Raw genomic sequence first — 13,355 nt, forward strand, 5'->3', positions numbered from 1 at the left:
TAGGTAGTCTTTGGTTTAGGGATTAAGTCGATCAGTATTTAAACATGAATCTGTTTACCATTTACGCGTGATTTCAGTAGTTCACTCTTTCAATTCATCTGCTGCTTTTTCAAAACCTGAATCTTTTAGATTTAAATGAATAAGTAAACGGTTGAAAGGACAAACTTCCCAGCATTTATATCACTGTCAGAAGTTTAAGGCCAACGTCCATGCTGTAGTTGAAACATGCCAGCAGCTGTCACTTTTATATATGGTGGTTGCTTGCAGGTTTGCCCCCCGGCCATTGGAGAGAGTGGATTTTTTTGGTCTGTTTGAGGTTGTTAGGATGGCTTCAGTCCTGGGGCCTAATCCTATATTCCTGGTTCATCCAAAACACCTTCTGAAGTCAATGGAAGTTTTGGCTGAGCCAAGGAAAGAAGGGTTAGATCCTTAATATGGACAAAGCTTGGAACAATATGGAAAGATTAAACAAAAGCTTGTATTCAGAACTCCTTGTGGAAGTTCATATATGTAAGCTTTCATCTCAAACTGTTTTGTCAATATTATGAAAAAAATTTGTGTACACATAACTACATAATTAAACCTACCCTCATTTTAAAAATATCCCCTCTCCAAGGTCTTGGACCACTGTGCTTCAATAGGGGAAAAAGTGTTCACTCTTTGAGTAGAGGAAGACCACACTTCCCACACATTAGAAGCCAATAGGTTATGATAAAATTTAGGTGTGCCACATTTTCTGCTTGTAAATATATAGATTACCAATTTATATTGCTTCAGTTTTTCTTTCATCTGACCTATATCTTGCCCAAGTATGTAAGAGTGAACTAATTCCCATACTCAGGTTTGCCATATACATACTGCTTACCGGAAAGAGAAGAAAAGACATGAAATGTGAAGTTTTTCAAAACCTCATTATATAACAAATGTCTCAAGTAAAAGCTTTGTTTAAAGGTGATAGGGAGTGGTTATGATTTGGGTTTTATATGATCATCCCATATGGTATCAGAGAGCCATGCTGCTAACAGTTACAGGACTGTGATTATCCTGTCTTTTGTATCTTTAATGCATCTGTTATCACTTACGTTTTAAAAAGTGAGCTAGTTTTCCCTGTGCATGTACTCTAGACATTGATTTGAGTGGAATGTAAAAGGAAAGATGGTGAGCCTACTTCAGATTTGCAGTATTTTATTTTGGGGAAAAATGAGTTTAAATAGATTATAAATTAGAGCGTCTCCCAATTCTAGTGTGCAAGGGGAAGTGTACTGCAGTATTTCTAAATGGGGCATTTGAAGGTAACCCACAATGGTGAGAGTGAATTCTTTGTGATCTTTTTTGCTTCTTTATGATGTAAAGGGGGCTTTATGATTTAAAAAAACAAACTCCCCTGAAAGATTACTGGTATCTTGGATTGAGTTCCATTTTTGCTATAGGACTTGAGAGCTAGTAAGATTATGACCTCACAAAAGACTAAAACCTAAGCAATTGTGGGGAAAAAGAATTCTGCGTCCAAACTTTTGAAACTTCATTTTGGTTATAATATCTAACTCCTCCTGACAAAAACTTGGGAGAAAAGCTTTCTTGCTGGAAGATTGAGCATGACTACTCTTTTATTTGAGGGCTTAAGACGTTCCCTCTTCAATCTTCCAGAGGAAAAAGTTAAAACATAATATCCTTGATATCTCTAAGGAAACAGGGACAAACAATATTTTTTAAAATGCAGTTGCTTTTAGTTCCTTTCCAAGTCTCTGTGAATCTGAGCTGCTTTATCACATGGAATAGAATGATTCCACTTAGATTCAGTGTAGCTGTTCGTATTTGCTAATTCTGTGGTAGAGAGGGAGGTTTCTGACCAAATACAGAAATGCTAACATGAAGATTCCCAATTTATCCATGCCAATGGGTAATCTCAGCTCTGATTTGACCAGGGCAAAATTTTGCTGTTCATGCTTCGGTCCCTCAAACTTTATGCATAAGCTTCAAAACTTTCTTCTTTTCTTCCTCCTCCTACCCCAACATGCTATATGATTTTTAGGAATTTATTCTACCCCTCTTCTTTGGACAAAGCTCCCATTGATGTCAGTTAGAAATATATTACATCATCTCATTGGAAGAGGAACGGTTGTCAGAACTCTTGTTTCAACCACTTCTAAAGTGCTTTTGTCAGTGGGTGCAGCTTGCATCAGTTAAGTTTTTGCCATCTGAAATGGCCTGAGTTAGGAGATTCTGAACAAAACAGTGGCCACGCTTTCTTTATGAGGTATGAAATTTCTCAAGAACTGAGGAATTCTTTAAGAACTGGCACTGTGCTCTATTGCACATGTTGAATAGAGAAGTGCATTGCTCACTTCTAAAATTAACTTTGTCATGACAGACATTCAAGATGTTTTCCCTGTTGGAATGGAGGACCCTGACTGTGCTTTAGGTGTACATTTGTCTGGTTTTTGGTTGTGCTTCTGAAATTGAAACTGAGGTTTTGAAATCCTTGTTCCAGAAATTTCTCAGGCCACTGTATAGTGTTCTAAAGACTACAGGCTAACTTACTTTCCTAAAGGGTATGTTGGAGTCACCGACTGAATAAATTGTAAACTGACTTAATGAGAGGCATTACTAATTAATGGAAGATTTTCTCCGATAAATAACTATAGCATATTTGCATTTTCAGGAGATTGGACTTGATTGGCTTGTATGCCTTTGCTGGCTCTGGCATCGATGATCCTTTCCCTAAAGAGTTGCCAATGTACAGTAGCTACCGTGCCTACTGCCTATCTGTTTGCTACTTGCTCATCTCCTTGTGTCAGCTCCTAATTAACATGTTTGTATGAGACTTTTGCCCTGGGGTCTGCTTTGACAAAGGTTTTCAATGATAAGATTGAGTAGACTCTGGCAGAGTTTCAAATGTCAGTAAATCTGTCCGCCCGCCAGTAAATAGTTCTTGTTTCCTCAGAAGCTCTCCTTTTTTCTTTTTTTTTAAACCCTTATTTTGTTATATGGGAAAGTATTTGAATGGTAAATATAGGTGGTCACAAGCTCCCAAGGGTTATGATAATTAATGGGAACATCCAGGTGTATGGCCGTGTATATAAGGGGTTCTGTTAAAATACATGTCAAAATAAAGCTGAAGTGTTGATCGTTGTATAGCAGATAACACTCATCTCGCTGACTTTGCCAAACTGTTGCACTTGAGGAGCTGGGGGCAGCTCAGTTATTGATGGGATGTTTTAATGAATGTCTTAATTCAAAAACTTCAACCTATTTTAACAAGTGGTGATTCAGCCTGGAACCTTTCCACTTGCCTGAGAAACTCTCATACTCTCTTCTTACCATTAAGTAGCAATCTGATGGTAGAAGATGAAGTGTAGCCACCGGTTCACATACCTGTTCCCACAAAATTAAGTGTCCACAAAGTGCTAGATGGAACTCTGTAATAGTTTATGAATGCTACAATTATTTGTAATGGTAATGGACAAGGAGTCTTCCTTCATTACCCTGAGCATAAGTAAGAATGTAATTTGCAATGTAAAACATGTTTGTAAATTTTGTAATTGAGCAGTATGATTGGAAGATGACTTGTGTTGAGGTACATTTTTTGATGGTCTGTCAATATGTAATCATGAATTAAATATTTTTTTATTGATTTAGGTTAAATGTTTAACATTCCATTTATGTAAAATATGTACAAATATATGTAATAAATCTTTTGAAGCCACAGTTTCTGTCACGATTCCAGGTGACTTTAATATTGATAGAATAATGCTGTAGATGGGGCAGAGTTGTTGTCTCCATGTTCTATTAAATACTATGGAACCCCCATAAATACAGGAGAAGCAGTCATCGTTGAGGCGGCTATAGCCTTACGGGTAGGAATTCAGACGTATCGTGCAAGCTTCTGGCTCCTGATATGGCCCCTTTGGATCCTGCACTACAAAGAGGATGTAAAGCCAGCATAACTTGCCAGCTGAAGGTTCCCCTGGCCGCATAGAACTGAGGTAGCTGACGCTATGCCGCTTCTAGTGTCGTGTGTGGGGCTGGAGGAAGAACATGACTGGAGTGTTGTATTCTCTGGTAATCCCTGGATGGCGTAACTGCTCTTTGGGATTAGTACAAATTGGAGAAGCCCTAAGACCCACTGTCCAGCCTCAGAATAATGGAGGTGAGAGGAGGATGGGGGTGGTAAAAGTGGCGAAAGCCTCCTTTATGTATCTCTTGTCTCAGCTAGACCAGAGGGTGAAGCATGATGTGTTAGTACATGGTCATTTAATGCAAACTTTTGTGCTACAACTCATCTGTTTCCCTTAACATTTAATGCTTCATTGATATATCCACAGTTCAGTTGTGAGTGGTTTCCTTATTCCCCCAGATGATCGTCAGTGCTCCACATCTACCTCTGACCAGCAGGCAGAATGCTAATGGGAAAGCTTCCCTGGAGACACGTTTGCTGCTAAAGAAGCTGATCTCCAGACAGTGCTGCAGAAGAAGCAGATGCTGGCAAAACAGCATACAAATGAGTTCTCTGGTGAGGGTAGAGCAATTTGTACAGGTAAGTGGCTTCTGCAAATTTAATCCCTTGTTAGAAGAGGGCAGATAAAAGAGCAGGCGACTTATCTGGGCTGTGCTCTGTGAGGTAGTGATGGAAAGACTAACAATGCCATTAGGGCTATCATACCAGCACTTCCCGTCTGCAGTAACGTTGACCACATGCTGGCTATACGGATGGAGGCGCTGTTGCATGTGCACCATTGGGAACATTTAGGTGCATGGTCATGTGGTGGGGTGATACGAGCATGCTAGGGAGATCAAAAAGTGATTGGCACACCAAATTTCACTAGCATAGACAGTGGCTTATGGCCAACTCCTCATACTCCATGCAAAATCATAATAAAGGGGCCTTTTGCAGGGGAACTATAGCAGGTTTGAGGAGGGAACAAAATCCTTTTTTTCCCCCATTCACTCCCAAACTGCCAGCAGGACATGAGACTCCCATGCTGTTCTCCTGGTGATCAGTTTTGGCCATTTCTATGTAGACATTTCTCTACAGCCTATATCCTGATCCACTCCCAAACCAGCACCCAGGCTGTTGCAAACAGCTGTTGTGGTGCTCAAGGATACAGAATTGATTGTACCATTCATGCGGTGAAAGAACATGGGATCTACTGAGTTCGGGGCCTTCCATGATGACACTGCTGCTGGAAAGATTTCTCTTTTGAATCTGTCAACTCATTGCAGTGTATGGAAGAAACTTGGAACAAAACATCCACAGTAACTGCAGCATACAGTTTCCCAAATTGGAGAAAAGTGAGCCTAAAGAGTGGGCAGCTGCAGTTAAAAGCCCCTTTCTGGAAAGAGTTTCTCAAGCCCTCTGTTGCCTTGTTGTTTAATTCCCTTCAGCATGGCCAAGAGAGGTTCTAAAAGGTTTGGGTGAGGAAACCAATTTGTCTAGGGGCAGTAACACTTTCTGGCAAATGCCAGTTTTGTGGCTTTGTTCCGGGTGGTGCTTTGTTGTGGTACAGGTGGGACTCCTGAGTAGCTCCATGGGAGCCAATAGTTATTCCAAACTTAGACCAGTTTGAGTGAGAGCAGAATTTGTTCCTTCCCTCCTCCTACTCCTGGCCTACGTTGTCTCCTGGCCAGGGAGGTAGTGTGGTCTGATGTGTGGAGTACTGGACTGGAAGCCCAGGGACCTGGGTTCTATTCCGGGTTCTGCCACTGACCCCTTGCATGACCTTGAGCAAGTCACTTTGCCTCTCTGTGCCTCAGTTTCCCCTTTGCTCCCTGTTCCCATCTTTCCTTTTTAGCTTGTAAACTCTTCAAGGCAGGAACTGTCTCTTGCTGTGTTTGTGTTTGTGCCTGTGCCTTGAAGCACAAGGCTCCAATTCCAGTGTGGGCCTCTAGGCACTATTATAATAATAATAATAGCCCCAGGCTGAGGTTTGCACAATATATACAGTGTCCAGGTTTCTCCTATTATATACTCAAATCAGAGTTAATTTGCCAGCTACTTGCAAACAAGTTCACTGAAACTGGAAAATGGTTAAAAATGGCAGCATGGGGCTATATAAAGCTCTTTGCTATTAAGAAAAACTGACCTATAAAACTCTCAGGTTCTTTCTGGGCTTTAGCCCAAGTTTCTCAAAAGCCATCCACCACCATACTATGACAGGTTTCAGAGTGGTGGCTGTGTTAGTCTGTAACAGCAAAAAGCACGAGGAGTACTTGTGGCACCTTAAAGACTAACAAATTTATTTGAGCATAAGCTTTTGTGGGCTAAAACCCACTTCATTGGATGCATGCAGTGGAAAAAGGACTCATGCCATGGTGAGTGTCCTTTCCCCCCTTTCTGTGGAGACCACCTGGGGCAACCAATGTAAAGAAATAGAAGCCCAGCCAGTCAGTGAAATATGACCGTTTATGACCGCTAAGATTATTTCTGGGGGAGTCCATAGAGTTTAATGCATGAATTATTCACACTCATGTCTTCACCAACAGAGAGTTGGCTATAATTACAATGAAATGTGCCCAAATTTTCTGCTACTGTGATTTTTTTCCTGATTGGCTTTTGCTAAGCCTTAGTTCCCTCGTTGTCCTTAGTGCTTGTGCTCTTCTCTCCCCACCCCGCCCCCTCCATTCTGGACACATGAAAAGAGGGCTTTATTGTGGAAGCAGTTGATAATTAGTCAGGATAACCATGTCTGCTTAGCAACAGGAATTCTGCTGGAAATTATTCCAGTCCAACAGGTACAGGAAGTTCATGTGTTGCATTTAAATTGGTGGCATCTGTTGGTTTCATACTCTGCCTGACTACGGATCACTAGAACACATCAGCTCTGCCTTCAATTAGTAGAGCTGTGCTTCATTGGGCTTGGCACTTAATCTACCGTAGATGCCTGTACCAGAATGTTAATCAGGTGCTCGAGGGATTACAGTGCATGAAGGGGCTTTTTTGTGGGGCTATTGGCATGAAATGTTAGTGCTGCATGGTCTACAGCTGGTCCCAAAGTTCAGGTGCGGTAAAACTTGTCTGCCTTGATGTGAGGCTTGAGCTACGTTTTGGCCTATGTGTTTGCCATACATGTGTGTTATGGATGAGAGAGGGAGAACCTAATAAGAGCTAAAATTACTTACCAGCTGGAAGGGAAGGAGTAGCCTGCAGCAGTCCATGTCAAATGGCCACCTTAGGGAGGCAACTGCATTCCTCTCCTAGATTTAAAGGACCAGAAGAGAGCTGGAAAAGGCTCTTTAAAGGACAGGTTTCAGAATAGCAGCCGTGTTAGTCTGTATTCGCAAAAAGAATAGGAGTACACCACCTCTTCCCCCCCCCCCCCCCCCGCTCTCCTGCTGGTAAAAGCTCATCTTAAGTGATCACTCTCCTTACAGTGTGTATGATAACGCCCATTTTTTCATGTTCTGTGTGTATATAAATCTCCTCACTGTATTTTCCACTGAATGCATCCGATGAAGTGAGCTGTAGCTCACGAAAGCTTATGCTCAAATAACTTGGTTAGTCTCTAAGGTGCCACTAGTACTCCTTTTCTCTTTAAAGGAGTTCAGTGGTGACCAGGCAGGCCCAGAGAAGGAAGAGGAAGGATTATCTAGTGGAAGGCTCTGACTCGGGAGACCCTGTTCTGTGTATCTGTGTCTCAGTTCCCTTTTTCTGTAACCTTGGACAAATCACTGAGCCTCTCTGGTCTCTGCTTTCCATCTGTAAAATGGTGGTCATAGCACTCCCCTTGCTCCCAGGTTATTGTGAGGATCATAGATCATAGAATATCAGGGTTGGAAGGGACCTCAGGAGGTCATCTAGTCCAACCCCCAGCTCAAAGCAGGACCAATCCCCAATTTTTGCCCCAGATCCCAAATGGCCCCCTCAAGGATTGAACTCACAACCCTGGGTTTAGCAGGCCAATACTCAAACCACTGAGCTATGCCTCCCAATGACGGACATTGGGACTGTCCCCTTGTCCCTTAAATAATTAAACCAAGCAAGAGACGGGCACAAATTTCTCTGTGGATGCTCCCCATTCCACTATAAGCACGGCAGAAATCATTGCTACCCATAGAGTTGCCTCTAGGATTTAGGAAGCTCTAGTCAAATGGACCAAGTATCTCACTGCTTTTGAAGGCCTATTCTCTTGGCTGTTCCAGATGAAATCTGCATCTCCAGATAAGCCTTGTGACAGCCCTGGAGAAATATGTTTCATTTTCAGGCTGTGCTTATTGGATTTCCTTAATATGATGGTGTTTCAAGAGGCACACACTGACCCTGCTGCTGTTGCTCTGACATCTGCTCTGCTCCTCACAAGAGGGATGAGGGAAAGTCAGGAGAACTCAACAAAGTCATAGGACATGCTTGACATTTACTGTCAAAGCAGAATTACAGCAGCTATGCATCTGGCTTCATGCAATCTTGTAAAGTGTCGCTATTGGTATGGGCATTTATCTTGCTCCAGAGCTGGGCGAGTCTGTAGCAAAATGATTTGTGATGTTGCTCGCTGAGGCTTTTCCATTCCATTCACATACACTATCTCACTACTAGCCAAATGTGAAATAGCAAGAAGCCTGTCAAACACCATCCCTTCCTTCTCGAAATAGAGTTCTCCAGCTGTCACGTAATAAAGCCTCCATTTTTGGAGTGGGATGAGATCGGGTGCGGGGGAGGGGCTGTTAGCAGAGCGGGCTTGCCATAAATAAGTAATTGTATAAAACCCTCTAAAGGCAGCAAGATAAATGAGATTTGACTGGATTCAGTCTCTTGCTGCCACTGATTTCAGTGGGAATGGCAGGCACTCAGTGCCTCAGGCTTTGGCCCATTATTTAAGTGATGTTTGGTGTCAGGCTTCTGTGTAGCTTTCCTTCCCCCGTTACAGATCTGTCCGTTTGAATGTGTCCAAAATTCACAAATCACTTCCCTGAGCATTGTCAGTGTTGTTCCTGTTCAGATGTCACATTTTCACAAAGAACGAGGCAGAGAGAAACCTAACCAGCCTCCCAGGAGAGCCTATGCTAAATTGCTCCACCTCTGACTTCCCCCCACTTAGGTTGGCAGCCAGCAAACCCACACCTGTGTTTGAAAACCAAGGACTTGCTCTGACTCACCCTGGCAGAGAGAAAACACAGCATGTCAAAGAGAGATGGGGCGCACTCTTGGGCTTTATTTAAGCAGAGATGGTCTCAGCCATATTACCCAGGGTTGTGTTTATAATGGACTAAGTAGCGCACGCCTACTGCCCTAAGCAGCGCATGCCTACTGCCCTCTAGTGATCTGACAGTGTCCCCGTATCCCATGTCAGCAGGCTCAACTTGAATTTTTGTTCTGTATTCGAAAGATAACTGACATAGCTGGGGAATAGAGACCATAGCCGTGAAAGGACCAGGGACTGGTATCCCAGATATCCTAGCCAATGTCCTGGGACAATGTGGCAGCAGGAAGCATCTTATCTAAACTGAGCTGCTGTGCTCAGCCCCTTTCCCTGCCCTGGAGCTGTTGCTCCTCCGAGCAAACAGCCCCTCCCCACTGCAGCAGCTTCTTAGCTCAGGGGTTTTCAACCTTTTTTCATTTGCAGGCCCCTAAAAAATTTCAAATGGAGAAGTGGCCCCCTCTGGAAATCTTAGTATGCATACCTCAGGGGGTCCATGGACCACACATTGAAAACCATTGTCTTAGCTCTTCCCAGCAAGGGAGTGCTGGAGCTGTTTCTGAGAGCTGACTGGCAGACGGAGACCAGGGGAGGGAACCTCTGAGCTACTGCTGGGGGAGAAACCTGTATACAGAGGTCAGTGGAAGGGGCAGGCTAGGAGCAGAAAGTAGCCACATGGGGAAGCCCCATGAGGGGCCAGTTCTCAGGACCCGAGCCTATGTGGAAAACTGTCCTTAGAATACATTTTCTGATATTGGTAACTATATAAGGGAGGAAAGCAACTCTAACCCCCTGTATCTGGCACAATAACAAAGAAATCTTAAAGAATGAATAGGAAGATAAAGCCCAAGCCCTGAAGATCTTAAAATCTAGGTTAAGGCAAAGAACAGCAAGCGGAGGTGACAACACTGGTTGAAAAAGGTGGAAAGAAGGAACCACCCCCAGAATTTTCCCCTCTGTTTTGATCTGTATCTTGATCTTCTGTTTGTAATCCTGACCAGTACATCTAGCATTTATTTTTGTAATGTAGAGACAGTGCCTGTTTCAGTGAATACGGGCACACAACACGAAAGAGAAACATCTGAAAATTACAGCCTATGGTGCCTGAAGTTATCAAAGGAAAACTCTCAACAGTGCCACTCCTCCCCCCTCCCCAACACCTAAACCCTACCAAAAAGGAGATGAATTAAAATATTTTAAAAATAATCAAAACCACAGCCCCTACGCCAAGCGGAGTTTTGACTCTAGAAAGGAGACATGCCAGAGCCTCCATGAAGAGCATTAGCGACTTCACTATTGCAATTAATTTTCTGTGGAAGGCGCTCAGATACTGCAGTGATGGTCAGCAGTATAACTGCCTAAGACAGAAACCAAACCCATCTGCTCAGAAAAAGGCCTGTATAACTAGACCTTGCAGCATCCCCAGGAGCAGAGCAAACTCTGTCAGACTAAAAGAGGAGCAAATTCCCAGGAAGTGAGAGGTGACTGATTGAAACCCATGCACCCATCCAGTGCTGTTTGCAGAGGGTCTCCTATTACTGCATTTGTCTGGCTTTCTTCCATGTGTGAAAAGAAAAGGAGTACTTTTGGCACCTTAGAGACTAACCAATTTATTTGAGCATATGCTTTCGTGAGCTACAGCTCACTTCATCAGATGCATACTGTGGAAAATACAGAAAATGTTTTTATACACACAAACCATGAAAAAATGGGTGTTTATCACTACAAAAGGTTTTCTCTCCCTCCATCCCACTCTCCTGCTGGTAATAGCTTATCTAAAGTGATCACTCTCCTTACAATGTGTGTGATAGTCAAGGTGGGCCATTTCCAGCACAAATCCAGGGTTTAACAAGAAGAGCAGGAGAGTGGGGTGGGTGGAGAGAAAACCTTTTGTAGTGATAAATACCCATTTTTTCATGGTTTGTGTGTATAAAAACATCTGTATTTTCCACCGTATGCATCTGATGAAGTGAGAATAATTGGCAGCCTCTGCAGAAAAGTCATGGGCTGAATAAGCATTGGAGATGCCGTGAGAGCTGGTACCCTGCTATTTGCGTGTGAATACTTTAAGAGCAGGCTACATGTAAGCTGACCTTGCTGACTCTCTCTCTCTCTCTAACTCTATGTAGGGATCATTCAGAAAGCAGCAGCACCCCACAGTGTGCAGGCTCTAGAGGTGCTGGCGATGCTGCAGTGAGAGCAGAAGCATGGTCATGCATGCCCTGAGAGGCTGTGGACAGGAAGGTGGAAGAAACAAGTCAGAAAAGAAGAGCTAACAGACCCTGGGGACTAATGAATTAGAGCAATAAAGCTGCTTCTCTGTGAGTAACTCTGAAGTTCCCTCTTCTGAGTCAGTCAACTTCTCTTTCCGTCTTTCCCACCCTAACGTGCTGAACTACACCTACCCAGCCTATTGTTACTGACTGGACGCAGTCTGTTGGGAAGCTTGTGTAGACCCATCTGGCACTAGCCCAGGTTCTTAGCCAATACCAGATGACCATCGTTTGGCACCACATTTGGATGCTCTGCTAGCAGATAACAGAAGTGGCTCCTGGCCCTTCTCTGTAGTGACACTTGAATTAATTCCCTTCAGTTCCCCAAAAGGGAAGTTGCTGAGTTGGAATTGACCATGCAAAGATACCTCAGCTTTGTTTTTCAGGTGATGAACTTGTGTAACTGTCCATTAGTGCTAAGGGGGCTTCCAGAACTCCGCACTGAGTTCTTAAGGAAAATGTTGAATGTAGCCTTTCCCTCCACCCCCCGCTTGCTGTGATCAGTATAAACCTTTTGTGTCCTGATCCAAAAGGTACTGAGCAGCCACAGCCTCCACTGCCTTCCTTTAACTTTGCGGGTACTCATCCTGTCTCAGGCCACTAACATCTGGGGTGGGTGAATGATGCTGCAGCTAGTCATGGTGACTGAGGTCCTTCATTTAGCCACCAATGAGGTACAGCACAGGTGGCAGCAGGGTAAGCAGCCCCTACTGCCTGGCTAATATGCACAACTCTGCTCTGCAGGGACCCTCCATAGGACAGAGAGGAGGGTTTGGTTGCTATGCCCTATTCAGTTCTTGATCTCAGCTGAGACTGTAAACTGTGGGGCTTTGTGATCAAATACTTGGCCACTAGGCACTGGACTGAGATTCTTCAGATTTAAGGCCAGAAAGGACCATCATGATCATCTAATCTGACCTCTTGAACATTGTAGGCCACAGAACCTCACCCACCCACTCCTGTACTAGACCCCTAACCTCTGGCTGAGTTACTGAAGTCCTCAAATCATGATTTAAAGGCTTCAAGTCAAGAGTGACTTGAATGTATGTTTTGTTGTTACTTCCTGCAGTTACTTCCCGTTTGTTACTATCCCCTTTCCAGGCTTCTGCAGCCTCAGTGCCTTTGGCCTGGGTGTGCTCAGTTATAAGTCCTTGGCTGTTGTCTATGGCACAAGGTTTTATGACAGGCAGGGGCTGCTAAGAGTGTCGGAGTCTAGCTCAGGTAGCCAAGGTGATAAAAAGAAACTTACATGGGACAGAAATGGGCTCTCCTGCTTTTAGCATTCTGTAAAATTCATGGGTTTAGTTCTGGCAATGATTCTGTGCTGCTCCTGTGTAAAATGGCAGAAGGATGCATACAATAACTTTATAGGGGCATTACTAGGAACAGAATCAAACTGTTAAAGATCCACATCAGTTTCACTCATGCTAGAGAAGTGGTGTGTCCTGGAGCACAGGGGCAATGCTCTGGGCATAATATATACTGGCTTTTAGAGCAACAGGAGACTCCTGGGGGCTTCTTACCCCTTGCATTGTCCTTCTAGTAGCAACTATCAACATGAAGGAGAGTGTTTACCGGACACTATAAGGCCTGATCAGTGCTGCTGTTCACACGTCCTGACTGTATATTAAGAAACAACTGTTAAATGCTTCTTTAAAAACAGTTTCTGGTTGATACTTATGTCAGCTTGTTCATGGCATTAAAACATCTTTTAAACGTTGGCTCCGAACACAAGCTTAGGAGTGAAAGTGCAGAAGTGTGTGACTGAGTTGAACTGGGTTGTTCCAAAGGCCAGTGCGTTAGTCTTTGTACAAAGCTGGGACATGTGTGTGTCTAACAAACCTACTAGGCCTGTGCCAGCCAAGTACAAATGACACTTTCCTGAGCCAGAGGGGAGTTCACCTAGGGAATGAAGGGGAGCACAGAGCGATTGCTAGGGTCATCTCATGAC

General features: G+C 43.6%; 1 protein-coding gene across 1 annotated transcript in view; it reads left to right on the forward strand.

Moving 5' to 3' along the window:
• The window catches only part of RPL14 (ribosomal protein L14), a 247,912-nt gene that overhangs the window by 51,673 nt on the left and 182,884 nt on the right, over positions 1–13,355 (forward strand). The gene's annotated exons all lie outside the window — the stretch shown is intronic.

Source organism: Lepidochelys kempii, chromosome 2, assembly GCF_965140265.1.
Source record: "Lepidochelys kempii isolate rLepKem1 chromosome 2, rLepKem1.hap2, whole genome shotgun sequence".
NCBI lineage: Eukaryota > Metazoa > Chordata > Testudines > Cheloniidae > Lepidochelys > Lepidochelys kempii.